At 43.4% G+C, this 16539-nt stretch overlaps 1 protein-coding gene across 4 annotated transcripts in view; it reads left to right on the top strand.

The window, feature by feature from the left end:
- Positions 1-9533: 9533 nt before the first annotated feature.
- Positions 9534-16539, top strand: part of GLCE (glucuronic acid epimerase) — a 97017-nt gene continuing 90011 nt past the window's right edge. For all 4 annotated transcript variants that reach the window (XM_074392743.1, XM_003929683.4, XM_074392741.1 and 1 more), the window contains exon 1: positions 9534-9716. The gene's annotated coding sequence lies outside the window, so the exon portion shown is untranslated. The remainder of the gene's footprint in view (positions 9717-16539) is intronic.

Below are 16539 nucleotides of genomic sequence, written 5' to 3'. Positions count from 1 at the left end.
GTGGATGAGAGAGGCAAGATAGCAAAGGAGATATTAGGAGATTTTTAGGGGCTGACCAAGAAGTGATGTTCATTGCTTTGACTTCATCATCGCTGGCTAAAACTAGTACCTGACTTTACCTAGAAGATGAAGTCTTCCTGAGTGCCAGGAGAAAATGAAGCGATCTGGTGTAAGAGTGGCATTGTCTCTGCTACACCGTGGAACATCTGTTTTCTAAGTGCTATCTCTTCCCAACGCAGCTTACATCTCCCACTCCAGTTTATCATTCTGTCCAAAGTCTGGAAATGACTGGACTCCTGAGAAGACATTTCAGAAGCAACAGAAAATGGGAACCAGGGTTTTTGCCTTCCTACCACCTGAACAGAAGGTGATTCCCAAGGGAAAGCCCCCCTAGAGGGACCCTCAAGCCCTACACAATCTTGCAAATTGGGCTCTTTTTGACAAGTGACAGCCTTTCATTTCTTCCAAGAAATATTCTTTTTCCCCTCCTGGGGACTTGTTCAGAGAAGAGAAACTCAAGTGATAGGTGCTTTGCAAATATCTAGATGAAGAGGGAAAATGGCATGAGAAAAAATTTAGACTAAACAATGTAGATCACCATGGAAACCATCTTTAGAACACACTGAGGGAAAGAAATCATTGTTAACACAGCTCAGATTTTGCAGAGATGTCTAATCACCAAATTCAATTTTAGACCTTTCAATCATGCTACCTTCAAAATGTCAGGGTTGTTATGACCAGAGCACATGCTGATTTTCTGGGAACCCTCCTCTTACTCATCTAATAACCTTTAACGATGATAATGCTTTAATTAAGGCAACTTACTGTTTCCCCGTTGGTTAATTTGAAATCAGTGAAAGGTCAAGTTACCATTAACACAGTGAGTTTACTAAGCTATTTTAGAAGTATTTTTATTCTGACAGCAGAGGCTTGTAAGAATATGGCCAATATTTAGTTGAAATGTGAACAAGGAAAATAGGAGGTTTGTCTTTTGTATGGCATGGTAAGAAAAAGAGAAATCATTCTTAATTACGTGAAAGCAGTTTTTCTTAGAGTTTTCTAGCCTAATAGATGTGAAAAAGTCTACAGGTATGGATGACTGTTGGTCAATAATAATGATTCAATATGGCTGTTTAAACAAAACGTTTAGGGGCTGCTAATGAACGGTTTGTTCCAGGGGCATTTAAAGAAATGTCAGAAGAAAGGCAGTGGCTTTTGCAAGTGAGACGTCAGAGATGGAGGGTCACCACCATCTAGGTGCTGGGCTTCCACCTTGCAGACACAGAAATGTAGTGTCTGCCCACCAGTCTCATGGGGCTTCATCCCTGTTCATTCTCCAGGTTCCCAGTCTTTCTGGGGCAAAAGTGCCCATTTCTCTGTCTGTCTCTGTCTCTCTCTCTCTTTCTCTCATTATACACCTTGAAAGCAAGGATGTCTTTCTCATTGGAAGGCATGGTCAGAGTTTGATCTTGTAGTCCCAGGATAGTAAGTTACAAACTATGCATTCTGAGGCCTTTTGGAAAATTTAGATGTATACTGTACATGATAGAGACAAGGTCTCACTTTGTCACCCAGGTTGGAGTGCAGTGGCACAATCATAGCTCACTGCAGCCTTGAACTCCTGTGATCCTTCCGCCTCAGCCTCCTGAGTAGCTGGAATTACAGGCATGAACCACCACACTCGGCTTGGAAAATGGATTTGTGCTTTGTTTCTATTTTCCTTGAACTTAGTCTTAGTATATATGTGTGGGCTGAGGGAGAAAGGAGCCAGTGTGCTTACGTGAAATAGAAGGCAAGTTTGGATAAAATTATGAGCTCTATTTCTTCCTTTCTCTCACTTCTTCCTGCAAATGTTTGTTGAGCATGTACTATGTACTAGGTATTCTCTCTGGTGCCACCGGTATTTCTTTTGTGTGCCTCTTTTCCCTCTCTGTAGCTTCTCTTCTTCCTACTTCAGGTATCAGATTTCCTCCTGTCCTTCACTTCCCTGTGACCACAAAACCTATTCTTAGGAGAGTTGAGCTGTGAGTTGTTTGCACTTTGGTGTAAATGTAAGTTGTTTTAATTTAATCTTTTGTTGTTGTATCAAATGATTCCCTGTTCAAGAAATTTTAGAGACAGTTTGCAAGCAGGGAAGATATTTTCAAAGTAGAAGGCCTTCTCCAAAACCTTAGAGTCACACCATCTGTTGACCACCTACTTGGAATATGCATGAAATTGTCCCTTTCCTTGTTTTTTTTTTTTTTTTTTTTGTATAATCAAAACAGATAATGGAATTGATCGATCTCAGAAGAACGTGCCAACATTGCTATTAGGATAAAGTCCCAAAGCCTTTTACATAGCACACAAGACCCTGCATAATCCTGCCTCCTACCTAACTCTTTAGACTCTTTCTGTGTCATTGGAGGAAAGCCATATTGGAATTTTGTCAGATCTTTGATCAAAATACCATCTAATCTTAGCATGCTTCTGCTTGGAGCATTCTACTTGTCAACCTCCTTCACCATGCTAACTCCTACTCCTGTTTCACATCTCATCTTAGATGTTAGTTCTTCTGACAAGCCTTCGCTGACTCTCAGGAACCCAGTGAGAATGGGATTAGGCTCTCTGATACATGATCTGATAGCACCCAATAATTTTCATAGCCCTTCTCATAGTTGTGCTTATTTATTTCATGGAAGTATACTTCATTAATTTTGGTCTTTACACTGTCTTGTCTATTATTTTGTATCAAACATCTATCAGAGTGGTGGGCTTACAGTAAATATCTGTGGAATGTATACATGACCAAACTTAAATACTAAATCTCTAAGTCAAAACTTCATCAAGAGTCCTCTTGCAGTTTGGTAATCAGTGGATTAGCTGCGCCTTACTGAGTGGGCACGTACTGTTAAGGTAATTCCATCTCGGACAGAAATCCGGACTTGGGTTGTGCCCTCATTGTCTCATGTCTGGGATTTCCCCACTTCAACTCGCGAGATCATACCAGGTTAATCTTCCCCCAAACTCTGGTTTGACCAGGTCATTCTTCTGCTCAAAAGCCTCTGATGGATTAGAGTTGGCTACAGAATAAAGTTCAGACTCCACCTGGCCTTCCTCAAGCCCTTCTGTATGTTGATCCTGACCTCTATTTCTGTATTAACTTCCTTTCTAAGATGAATTGTTTGTTCCAGCAGACGTTTTTACTCACTGACTTTAAGCTTTTATTTTCTCTACCCAGAAGCACTTCCTGTCTTTCTGTTTATAAAAACTTCTATCCATTCTGAGAGAACAACTCATATTCCATCTTCTCTGTTCAATAGTCTCAGACCACTAGTGTTAGAACTCTTTCAGGTGCAAGCAATGGGACCGACCTCAAATTTCTCTAAGTACAAAAGAGAACCTACTGTGCGTACATGCAAAGTACGGTGCATTTCAAATTTTAATTGAGTCTGCATGGGTTCTCCCCTACCCCCACGAAGGAAAATTGAGACATTTTACCTATTCCTCTGCTTATATATCTCAGTTTTCCTTTGGAGAACCACCCACGCCTCATGCTTCATTCATGCAGTTCCGTGAGGCTGACCCCACCCATGGGTTCCAGGAGTGGAAGTTTTTTCTATCTCTGGGGGAAGTCCTCTCTCCATCTGCTTCTTTCTTCCCACAGCTTCTGGCAAGCTCTGTAGCTTATACTTGCATTCTTACATGTTGGAGTCATCCAGTAAGTATTAGTTGATTATATTTAACAATGAGGGGTTGAGGGAAGGGTGGAAGATTCAGGTTTTCTCTGCGATTGTGTGGTTCAAAGACTTAATTTTTGCCCTCACTGCTAAAGGAAATCAAAGGTCAACACATCTGTGTTATGGCATTGGAATCATGGAGATCCACGTGTATCTCAATATATCGTCTTAGCTATAAGTTATCTCCTGGTCAACTTGGAGATCCCAATATATCTCAAATACATTTTCTTAGCAATAAGTCATCTCCTGGTCAACTTGGAAGTCGTTTGACTCTTTGTATGTATGGCCAATCTATATAGCTCTCACATAGGTAAAACGAATTCATACAGGCAATATACATAACTCAGCCAGCTTTTTATGGGGATTTTCCTCACTTTTAATAAAGAAATCACTCTTTCACTGAATTGTAATTCACACTGATAAGACTTCAGAAATACAGTGTTATATTCAGAAAGACTTTCAATCTTCTTGCTGCTCAAACACCTCTTGCTCTCATGTGGGCACTTTAATGTTGTCAGGATGTCAATTCTATTTTGACAGAGTCCTTATAAATGGAATTTTCCACTTTTTATTCTTAGCTAATATGAATGGGTAAGAGGATGTTTGAGTTTTCTCCTCTGTTTCCATAAAAACATACTTTCCCACAAGACCGGAGGAAAACAGCATGGTTGTGAAGCACTCTAAGCTTTGAAGAGAGAACGTTTCCTCTGGTCCTCAACACCTACTGTTCACTATCTCCAAATGGCTCCACAGTTATTGTTATCTCTAATTGCTGTGATGCTTTGAAGAGTCTGAAGGCACTGGAATCTTTGTTTCCACCAAGAAATGGCTTCTACTTTCTTTTGGTGCAGTACCACTTGAGTTTCAGTTGTAAAGAGTTATGGCGACAAAGCTATTGTCCTCTGCTCTTTACGTAATGTTAAGGCCTGTTGATTAGAAGGATGTAAATGTTTATATCTTTTGTCCAGGAGCAGGAGTGGACTGAACTACACTCAACACCCTCGTATTAGCTATCTATTGCTGTGTAAAAAGTGATCCTGACATGAAGTATCTTCAAACAATAAACATGTATTATCTCACACATTTTCTGTGTGGAATCTGGGAGAGGTTTAGCTGGGTGCTTCTGGCTCAGGATGCCTCAAGAGGCTATGTCAAGCTGTTGGCCTGGGGCTGTAGTCATCGGAAGGCTTTTCTGGGGCTGGAATGGGGTTTTCATGATGGCGCATTCACATGGGTATTGGCTGGAAGCCTAAGTTTCTTGCTCATGGAGGCCCCTGCTTGAAGGCCCTTATGGCATGGCAGCTGGCTTCCTCCAGAGTAAGTGATCAGAGAGAGAGACCAAGGAAGAAGCTGCAGTGCCTCTTATAACCTTGTCTTAGAAGTAGTCACTTTGGGCCGGGCGCGGTGGCTCAAGCCTGTAATCCCAGCACTTTGGGAGGCCGAGGCGGGTGGATCACAAGGTCGAGAGATCGAGACCAACCTGGTCAACATGGTGAAACCCCGTCTCTACTAAAAATACAAAAAATTAGCTGGGCATGGTGGTGCGTGCCTGTAATCCCAGCTACTCAGGAGGCTGAGGCAGGAGAATTGCCTGAACCCTGGAGGCGGAGGTTGCGGTGAGCCGAGATCACGCCATTGCACTCCAGCCTGGGTAACAAGAGCAAAACTCCGTCTCAGAAAAAAGAAAAAAAAAAAAAAAAAAAAAAAGAAGTAGTCACTTTGGCCATATTCTACTTGCTAGAAGTGAGTTACTAGGAGGTATAGCCCATACTTGGGGAGGGGAACTGAGCCCCACTTCTTGAGAGAAGGTATATCAAATAATTTTGGGACATATTTTTAAACTGCCACTGTTCTCTTGATTTCCCTCCTTCATGATTGGCTATCTGCAAAACACAAACACACAGACAAACAAACCAACCGAGGTCGGGGTTTAGTCTGGAGTCAGCATACGAACAGATAAATAACTGTTCCTTCAATCTTGGGGTAATTCACACAGATTTTCATGCTTCCAACCTAACCAAATAGGTGCTCCTCAAAGCTCTAAAAGGATAAAGTGGAAATTCTGACTGAGAGAGCCAGATTTTTAAACAATACTGTCTTCTGTGCCCTTGTGAATATGCAGTGGCCAGGAGGTAGCTTTTCCTGGGCAGTGCTTAGGGAATGGAGCACCGGGAAGGCTTCTGAACAGGGATAGAACTGCTTGGCTGTACTCACCTAGACTAATAGGTCAGAATGGAGGCAGCAGATGGTTAGACCTGAGTAAGAAGCTCGCTAGTTCTGTTCTGCCGGTTGGCAAAGGCCAGTCACAGATGGTGACAGGGAGGCTACAAGTAGATCCCACTTCTGGGATCAAGCAAGTGCCAAAGCTTCACACTAACATTATCCGCAGCACCGCTGAGCAAGGTGCAGGATCCACAGGCAGAATTCTAGGTTTGGATAGCTAAAACGGAGACCACAGTGGTTCTGGCCCCTTGGTGGCTCTACGCGTACAACATGAGGAAGGGAACATTTGGTACCAGATGGAGAGGTTGCGGGAACAGAGCATGACTGTCAGACCACAGAGGGAAGCATCGCACCATACAGACAGATGGCCGAGAGGGGTGCCCCACTCCGTGACAGCTCACTGCCTTTTGAATACTCTTACTGCCTGTGTACCCTTCAAATGGGCCTCTTCAAAAGCTTCTACTCCCAAAGCATTTTTATCTAGAAGTCAAATATAAGTGTTCCAAGCTTGATTCCAGGCTGCGAGCACTTCCTAGCTTTGCTATTTCCTCACATTTAGAGACTACCAGGTTTCCGATACACTAAGTAACAAGGGAATCATAGAATGGTATAACTTATGAAACTGAGCATTGAAGAAAAGATGTCACATAAGGATAGAGTCTTTCCAGTACATTCTTGCTATTAAGACTCCCGTGCAAGAGCACAGAGGGTGGGAAACATAGAAAAGGCACAGATTTATACTTCAAGATGTAGATCAACTCTACATGTCATTATCCTACCAAGAAATTCTGTGGCTCTGCTGGTACCACCTTTAGATGCAGGCAGGAGGGGATTCCCTTTAAAGGCTCTGCTCTGGCCCTTCTCCAGCTGTGTTTCTACATCTGATGAGGAGTCCATTAAGCCAAGAAATGTGTCCACCTGGAGGTGACTGTACCCCTTCAGACCCCACATCAGATACCCAGGAGCCAGCATTCCCTACTCAAAGGGCCCTAAGCCACTTCCAGAGCCTGCGGAGGCTTCTCCCCTACATCCTGAGATGTGCATCCTGGACCTGTGAAATCGCCAAGAAATGACTGTTTTGGAGGGAAGAAAGTGAAGATGGAGTTTGGATATGGGGGCTGAAGTGTCTGTGGCATGGAGGGTACCTGGCACTGCAGGGCTGAAGGGGCCATGGGAAGCAAAGGGCGAAAGACTGCTCCATGTGGGGACCAGCTCTCTCTGACCTGCTCCTTGGTCCAGCAAGGAGCTCTGAGAAGTCTCAAAATTCTCAATTCAAACTGGGTCTCCCAAGTTGTTATGATAGTATATTTGTCAAGGTGAAAGGATACAATGCTTTTAGTACACCGTTTGTTAGCTTTTTCACTTTTATATGCTTAGACATTTGGTGTGTGGGTCTCCATGTGTAGCCTTCCCACGGGCGCTACAAATATTAAAATTGGTCCCAGCTCCCCATTTAATATGGAATCCAAGTCAAATCAGCTTGGCCTCATTTTTAAGGCCTTTTACTATTTGGTTTTTCTCTAATCTTACCTTCCACTACTTTTCTGCAGGAATCTTCTAGCTGTCAAACCCGTCAATCCACAGCCCAGGCTCAGCCACATCCTCCTCTCTGTGCTCAGGTTCACATTATTTTTCTCCTCTGAAAGGCCTCCATTTCTGCCTTGCATTATATAGCCAACCTACCGTTTCATTAGGACCCAGCTCAAGCCTTACAGCCAGGTCTCCTCCCTCTGGACTCTTCTAACAGCTTTTGTCTCAGCCACTTGTTGGCACTCAAAGTGTGCAAGTGTGTGTGGCCATTTTTCCTATTATTCACAAGGTGCGGCTATAAGATATGGAGTCACGAATATGCAAGTTTTCAAACCAGGACAGGAGACAGGGAAAAAAAAAAAAAAAAAGAAGAGTCGCCAAAGAATCAGGAAAATGTAGTTAGACAGCTACTAAGGGAAGAGATGTCAACATTGTCAATAAGCTGAGAGAGGTCACCGGGAAAGATACCCAAAAATAGATCATTCTTCCAGGAGGAAAGAGGTCGTTTGTAACCATTGAGAGAATAGCAGATTGTGTGAGCAAAGGCAACACTGTAGTGGGAAAAAGAAGAGATGAGAAAGCGGAGACAGCAAATATACTTTTATTAATTTGTTTAGAGACAGGGCCTCAATCTATGACCCAGGCTGGAGTGCAGTGGGAAGGTCACAGTTCACTGCCGCCTCAACCACCCAGGCTCAAGCGATCCTCTCAGTCCCCCCCAACCCCTGCCAATAGTTGGGACTATAGGTGTGTGCCACCCCACCTGGCTGATTTTCTGCTTTTATTTTTTGTAGATATGGGAGCCTCATGATGTTCCCGGCTGGTTTTGAACACCTGGACTCAAGCAATCCTCCAAACTTGGCCTCCCAAAGTGCTGGGACTACAGTTATGAGCCACAGTGTCCAGCAGCAAATAGACCAGTGTTTCTTAAGAAGGGTGATTCCTATGAGAAAGGAGAAGGTAGTTTGGGTGGAAGCGATTGGGTGGCTTTGTTCTGTTCAAAGGACGGGTGAGACTATGTGGGAGAAAGAATTTAGGTTAGCGGAAGAAATTAATAATGGGGAAAGAATAGCTGAATAAAATCCGGGAGTGGCTGAGACAGTGCACAGGTGCCGGGGTTAAATGAGGAGAAAGGACACTTCTTACTGTGGGTAAGGGACTGAAGAAGGGAAGATGAATGAAGCTACAGGATAGGCATAATAATGAAAAGACTGGACTTAAGTGTGAAGCCATTGGCTGCCATTATAGAGGAAAGGCTAGGAAAGCCGAATTTTCTGGGGCCAGGCCCAGATTTCACATATTTAAGTATAACAGTCTTCATTTATTCCTTTCACATTATTCAGTGCCCTGCGTGTGCCAAATACTACTGGGCACGGGGGTCTATAAAGGTACGACTTTTCATGTAATTTTGGAATTTGTTATGTTGGTAACTCGAGATTTACTTTTAACTCTTCTGGAAGGCTCTAAGTCGAAATAAATGCAGTCATCAGACGAGTCCTTTGTGAGACCAGATGTCCCGGGTTGGGGTTTGAAACACATGGGCATCTTAACAAATGGTGCCCTGTTTGAGGTGGAGAGGGAGGAGAGGCCAGAATCGGGGGAAGGAATTAAACTGAGGTTTAGACGCGCGTGAGCGGAGTGGGTGGGCAACCTGGAAGGTGGGAACCCCCCGCGCACTTCAGACAACGCCGTAACCAAGGGTAACCGCGCCTCGGTTTACACCGGTGTGAAGACCAGCCTTTTCCCCGAACCAGGTGTATCTACGGCGGCCTAGCTGCACCACACACAAACCGAGCACGTCATTCCAGACACCCCGCCGCCCACGTCCACCGCCTCCTACGACTTCAGGTCACTACGGCCTTTGCTCCGTTTATTAAGGAGGGGCGGAGAAGGGGCGGGGCGAATCGCCTCTCTTCTTTTGCAATTGGTCGTAGTAGACTCCGAGGCCTGCCTCCCGTCCCGCCGCCGACAGGCTGCCAGGACTGTCACTCGAGGAGCTGCCGCTGCCGCCCCCGCCCCCTGCCGGGGCCCCGCCCCTCGCCGTGGCTGGGATCTCGCGGGAAGAGCCGCGGGCACGGCGGCGGCTCGGTCTCCCTGGCGCGGAGCGGGAGGGCTTTCCTCACACAAGCGCTTCCTAGCCGAGAGGCTGGAGCTGCAGCCCCGCAGGCCTGAGCTGGCCCTTCCCTGCTGTCTCCTTCTCTTTCTCAGGGCTCCCTGGTCTGCTCGCCCTCCGACGCTGCTCAGGTTAGGAAGCCCGGAGCGCGTCTCGGCTGAGAAGCGGTCGGGCAGCGGGGACACGGAGCAGCCGGGGCAGGCGGGCTGCTGACGGGGGCGGCTCCGGGGGCTGCACGGCGCTGCCTGGTGGGCGCGGGGCTTGACGGGGTTTGGGAGTAGGGGGGGCGAGAGGGCGGTGCGGTGGGATCCGGGCGCGGGCGCCCGAGGGCGGTGTTAGCGGGTGCCGGAGCTCCGGAGGTGAGGGGGCAATTTATTAGGGGTCCTGGTGGGGGGCTCTTCCGGCTGGAGGTGGGGGTGGGCGGGGGCACACGGGGTCCCGGGTCTTTGACGTGGAGGGAGATTTATTAGGGTGTTGAGCGTCTTCGGGGTGGTGCCGCGGGGTTCCGGGACAAGGGGTCCTTTTATCCGGGTCCCGAGCTCCTTGCGGGCAGAGAATGCAGTGGAGCAAGGTTCACAGCGGTGTCAGCCTCGCCTCTGGGGCGGACCGTCAGGGTCTCGGGGGTCCTTGGAGCGGACGTGAGCGTCGGTTTCGCACCGCTGGGATGGAGAAGCGGGGTGTCCGGGTTCTGGGGAGAGGCGTCTGTTCATCGGTGTCTCCGAGAGCGGTGTATCCGCCCCACGGGGGGCCGGGGCCGCCTTTGGGGGTTGTTGGGGGCTGAGGGTGAACGGCGGCGACCAGCGTGTGTCCCGGGGTGGCCGCTTTGCCCAGAGGGGGGCGGTCACTTGGCATGGTCTCCAGTCCTTGGGAGGCGACGGGGCGAGTTAGCTGGTCCCCGGGCGATCTCTCGGGGTGGGCGCGGCTCAGTGGGCGCTGGGTCCCCTGTGGACGGGAGAGGACTTTAGTGCCACCGCGAGCCCGCCCAGTCTGCGGCTGGGCGACATCCTGAAACGTTTTTGTTCAGGTCTCCTTCTCTCCGGGTGAGATTCCCTCAATGCTTAGTTGGACGATGGATCGGTGTTGCTGCCTAGTTGAAGAAGCAGTGCGTTTGTTCTGCAGTTTTCTTTTCTCTGCCCCGGGATCCCTGTGGGGGGCCACGCTGGTCTCGCTGGAGCTCGGGGAGCTAGAGCGGCAGCACCTTCGGTGGGCATTTGGTCTGCAGGTTCTTTAAGAGGCCAGTGTCCGCAGGTTGAGCGTGGATACAGCTCCTGAGCAACTGGAATATGTTGAGGGGAGGGAAGACTGTTTGATTTTTGGCTTGCTTTCCTCAGTGGTGGTCTGCCTTGCTGATCCTGCATTATTAGATCTGGTCTGAAGTCTTGCCTGAGTGAGTGTTAGGCAGTCAGATAGTGCTGGAAAGCGTGTTCTGTCTGGCGTCTTTCTGTCCTTTGAAAAGCATTTGTCGAGAGGGTTAACTTCGAATTCAACTTCCAGAAAACAATGGAATTTGAAATCTCAAAGCCAGAGCTCTGCAAAAGCGTTTTCTGTGACCTGTAAGGATGGTTAATCGAGGTCTTTAAGAGAATCTTGCTTAGCAGTTTTATTGTATTGTAAAAGTATATTTAGCCTTGGATATTACAGAGGTTTTGGTAACTAGCGCAGGCTTGGGCGAGATTTAAATGAAATGATATGTATTTATGTGTATTGGTTAAAAAAAATTATATAGGTCAGAAAACCTGTGGGTTTGTTTGACATTTCTTTTGGTTACTCTATCACAGAGGCCTGTATATGAAATATAATGTGGCAGGCAGTGAAGTCCGTATACAGAGCTATTCTGTAAATGTGTAATCTGGGGATAACAGACAAATCTGAGTGTACCGAACCAAATAATTTTGCCTGCCTTAGTTTTTCTTCGTTTCATTTTTTTTTTTTTTTCTTGTTTTTTGGTTTGTTTGTTTTGAAACAGGGACTGGTTCTGCCTCCCAGCCTGGATTGTAACATCGCTGTCATGGCTCACTGCAACCTTGACCTCCGGAGCTCAAGCAGCCCTCCCAGTTCAACTTCCCACCCCTACCCCCACCCCCACCCCCACCCCCACCCCCAGTGGGGTAGCTGGAATTACATGGCATATGCATGACTAATTTTATTTGTTTATTCAGTTAATTAAAGACCAGGTCTTGTGCTGTTGCCCAGGCTGGTCTTGAACTCCTGCCTCAAGTGATCTTCCAGCCTCAGCCTCCCAAAGTGCTGGGATTTATAGGCGTGAGTCAACGTGCCAGTCCTCTTAGACACACTGTTTAAAAAGATGTCATTTCTTCTGATCTGACAGATTAGGGATAAAGTACTTAATTTTGGAATTTTATGTCATTTCGAAAAACAAGGGAATCCCACACAGCAATATTTAATACTTTGAAGGGACTAACATAAGTTTTGTTGTTGTTATTCAGACCAAAATAACCTGGTTGACTTTTTACAGCTGTCACAGCTGATTGCTTGAGCAGATTTTCGGTTGGAATGACAGCCCCCAAATCCTTAAGCAGATCTTATTTTTCCTGACTATTTTTGGGAGAAAAAGAACAAATTAAGCAGGTTTCAGGAACTTTTTTTAAAAAAGCAGCTTTCATGATTTCTAAGTAAGGCATTGACTGATATGTCAACAAATATTTGATTATTTGCTAGGTGTCACAACTTTGGAGGTACACTGATTAAAGCTGTCATGTGACTTTCCAATCTAAGTCAACAGAGAGAGGAAGACAACAAATACATAGAGTTAAAAATTGTGATGCTGCTAAGGAAGAAATACACAGGATACTTGAGATTCAGCTCTTTTTTTTTTTTTTAAAATAACCCCCGAATGATAATACAATTGATATCTGTTGTGATCATCAGAAACCAAAGCAAAATAGTTAGCTGCCTTCTGAATTATTAAAGAAGAAATGATCAGTAGAGTTTTAGGTGTTAAATGTATGTTGACTGTTTGTAGATGCTTGTGCTGTGTAAGCATGCAAAAGTCTATAAGGATACACATCAGACTTAACCATGTTTAGATGATTCTTCAGGAGGGAGCTACAGAGGAATAGAAGAGAGTGGTTTAGTTTTATATTACTTGAATCTATTTCAATGAACAGACACAACTTTTAAGTACAACTTATAGAAGCCCCCAAATTAAAACATTTCAGTCACTATGCAAATTGGTGAAATGTACAGTATTTATAAGGCTTTTGTCAATGTTGCCACTTCTACCTGTGTATACCAATGAAGGAAAAGGGTATTTCAAGTATCTGAAAATTATAAGGGGGTGCAAGGGCAGGGTGGTGGCACTACAAAATAAGAAAAGACATAGACCTAAGGAAAATGTTAAAACATTTTAAGGTTGTTGGATATTTAGTTATGTAAAGATAAATTAATTTTAGGACTTTCTTTTATCAAATTTAATTGTTTCCTGAGTTGGAAAAAGGAAATCTTTAGATTCCTAGAGGAGAATAGGGTGGGGGAATAGGTATTCTTACTGTGGTACAGGCTTCAGGAAGTTTCTTTTTGTCAAACATATACACATCTAATAGATACATTTTGCTTGTGAAGCATACAAACCATAAAAATAGTTTTATAGTTTCATTATTACACTGCTGAAAATGACAGTACTAAAGTGTCAAAGTGTCTTTTGAATTATCATTCAGAGTTCTAGAATCATAAGTGTGATATACTAAAGCAGTTTCTAGAAAGGAACACTGCGCTACTCATGGTGTGTCCTTGGATAATTCCTTAGTCTTTCAGGGCCCTAGTTTTCATATATACACATATGAATTATACATACGTACATTGGATATTTTTTTTTGTTTTAATCATATATAATATATAACATGTGTATGTAATACATTATATACATATATATGAATATAATATGTATAATACATAAAATATGTATAAAGGATATACATACACACATGCATCTATACAGTTTTTATGTTGCAAGTCTGCAGTATTATATGTACAAAAAGGAAGAGATACCTTAAAAGTAGCTAGTTCTCAGGATACAAATAGTTCCATGTAATTTTTACATATTATACCTAATTTTAGAAGCCTCTTCTTTTTAAAGATACATGGCAAGTATTTAATTCCAGAATATAGATTCATGTAGGTAGATGATTTTCTTTGTATAATTTAGCTTTATCTGTTAAAGCATTATTATTTTTAGCTCTGATCCCTGGTTCTGTAGTAGATTATCTATATGATAATATGTCCTTATTTAATTCTGGATATAGAATGAGGTCTCTAGTGGTTGTCTCCAGACTTGACCCCCTTTAATCCATCCTTATACTACTGCCAAGGTGATTTTTCTAAAGTGCAAGTCGCTTTTTTATCTTTGCTTATTTTATCATCACTTATATATATTTCAACTTTTAAGTTCAGGGGTACATGTGCAGAATGGGCAGGTTTGTTACACAGGTAAATATGTGCCATGGTGGTTTACTGCACAGATCATTCCCATCACCCAGGTATTAAGCCCAGCATTCATTAGCTATTCTTCTCTTCCTGAAGTTCTCTGTCCCCACCCCCCACCCTTCTTTCTTAAAGCTCGTACTTTTTTCAGCCTCAACTCTCTATCATTACAAGGCCTTTCATCATCTGGCTCGTCTTATGCATTTCCCCCACCATAAATCTCAAGTTCCACCTGTACTAATACGAGCAGTTTACTGAATGAGCCATACTGTTTCCTGACTCAGAGCCTTCACATATGTTCTCTCCACTGTTTAGAATGCTTTTCCTTCTATTGTTTGGCTGGCAGAGTCTACTGATTTTTCAAGATACAACATAAGCACTGTCTGCCTTTTTTTTTTTTTTAATTACCATTTTTTTCTTTTTTTCTTTCTTTACTGTCTGCTTTTTAAGTCTTCTGGTCCTTCCTCTTCCCAACCCTAGGTGTTACTTACTCACTGTATCATGTTCATTCATTCTCTCGTGTTTACTAATGTGTTGTAATTATGTCTCTTTTTCCTCTTGGACTCAAAGGCAGGTTTATATTTGTCTTACTACTTTTTGAATTCCTGGTGCTTATTTATACATAATTGGCTATCATTACATGTTTGAACTCTAAATACCAAGATTGATAAGTTCATAATGTCAGTGAGTTAAACTCAAATCTCAATCTTGTCCTGTTTTCCTAAAATTTGGGGGTTTCTAAAGTATCTTATTCTCTTGCCCCATGACCAAAAACTGGTATGAGAATGGTAGTTCTTAGCTTTGTGTTTAAGAAGTAAGATTTCTAGCACTTTAAGAGGTGAGGGTTACTCTGTTAAACTTTTAGAAAAGTCTTGTGGAATTTTGAGGCAACTACTAATCCTTATCTTCAAAATTACTAGGAGAGATATTAACTAGTTTGGGTGTTTTAAATCTTGAATATCATTATTAGGTAGATATTTTACCTGGGCTGCTTTGTACTTGGAAAATGATAGTAGCTGATGTTTGCAGGTTTTTATATAGGCTTTAATAATTGCTTTACATACATTGACTTTAATTTTCAAAACAAATCCTGAACATTTAATAACTTGCTCAGTGTCATTGTCTACGAAGATGCAGACTATGACTAATCTAGGTCTGACTGACTCTAGACTCTGCTTTTTCTACTACACTGCTTTCTAAATATGACTGCTTATTCAGTGTTTAAAATTATTAACAGATACTTAATTCATTTTGTAAATTGAAGAAGTAGGTCATACGGTTTATCCATTCAGTTCTTCCAAAAAAGCGAAAGTAGACAATTTGAGATTAATTGGACTTTAGAGACCATTTAATCCAACTCCTTCCTTTAGCATATGAGGAAACACATATGTAAGAGTTGTGGCATCATGTGCTCAAGATCATATGACTAGTTGGTCTATAAGATTTTCTTTGTTAAGCTGGTTGTGAACACTGGTGTTATAAAACTGAAAGGGATACCAGATGCCTGATTTTACCTCCAAGGGAAAAAAGTAGCCTAGAATGGCTTTTTAGAAAAGTGATGCTGAGGATCTGAGAGCCTTAAGGACATGGATCAGAGAAAATCCTGACTTTGGATCATGACACATGGAGACACGGCAGAGCCTTTACTCACATGGTTCCCTAATCTTGGCCTTTTTCCTTCCACTTTTTCTTTTTAAAAATTTGTCCACAGTTAACTGATCTTATGCCTGTTGGATTGTTAGAGCATCGGCCTTGCCAGTTATCATTTAAGTGCCAACTATGGGCCAACTAATAGGAATACAGAAATGCATGAAGTCTAGTCACTACCCTGAAGAAGCTTGGTCTGTTTGGGAGGGGGAGCCAGTATAGATCGAATCGCAAGGTAGCATATAAAGATACCAAGAGTAATACAGCGTTAGCAGCGCAGAAGATTAGATAAATGTGGGCTGGGTTAGTGGTTACAGAAATGTCTATATAGAAAAGTTTCTACTTAATTCTTTAAATGAAGAGTTGGAATGGTATGGAAGGAGAAAAACACTTGAGAAAAGTTTTTGTTGTTGTTGTCGTTGTTTTTTAATCTCAGCTTTTGCTAATCTTACCCTTGCTCGCTTTTCTTCAGTCACACTGCTCACTGTTTCATAAGGTCTGTAACATGTTCTTTCAGATATCTGAATGTCTCCCTCCCTCACTTCCTTTAGGTATTAATTAAAGTATTATTCTTTAGCTGAGGACTTTACTTGTTACCTTGTTCAAAATGACAGTGTCTCTTCCACACGTACTCTTTCTATCCTTCTTGCCTGCTTTGTTTATTTTTTGTGCTTTTCACTATCCAACATACTCTAAATTTTTATTGTCTTTCTACCTTTACTAAAAAAAATGTAAGAGCAAAACATGGTGATGCATGCCTGTAGTCCCACCTACCTGGGAGAGTGAGGTTGGAGGATTGTTTGAGCTCAGGAGTTTGAGACCAGCCTGGACAAGATAGTGAGACCCTGGCTCAAAAGTAAGTTAAAT

Source organism: Saimiri boliviensis, chromosome 2, assembly GCF_048565385.1.
Source record: "Saimiri boliviensis isolate mSaiBol1 chromosome 2, mSaiBol1.pri, whole genome shotgun sequence".
NCBI classification, from domain to species: Eukaryota; Metazoa; Chordata; class Mammalia; order Primates; family Cebidae; genus Saimiri; species Saimiri boliviensis.
The sequence above is the reverse complement of the archived record's forward strand: the minus strand, read 5'-3'. Positions and strand labels throughout refer to the sequence as shown.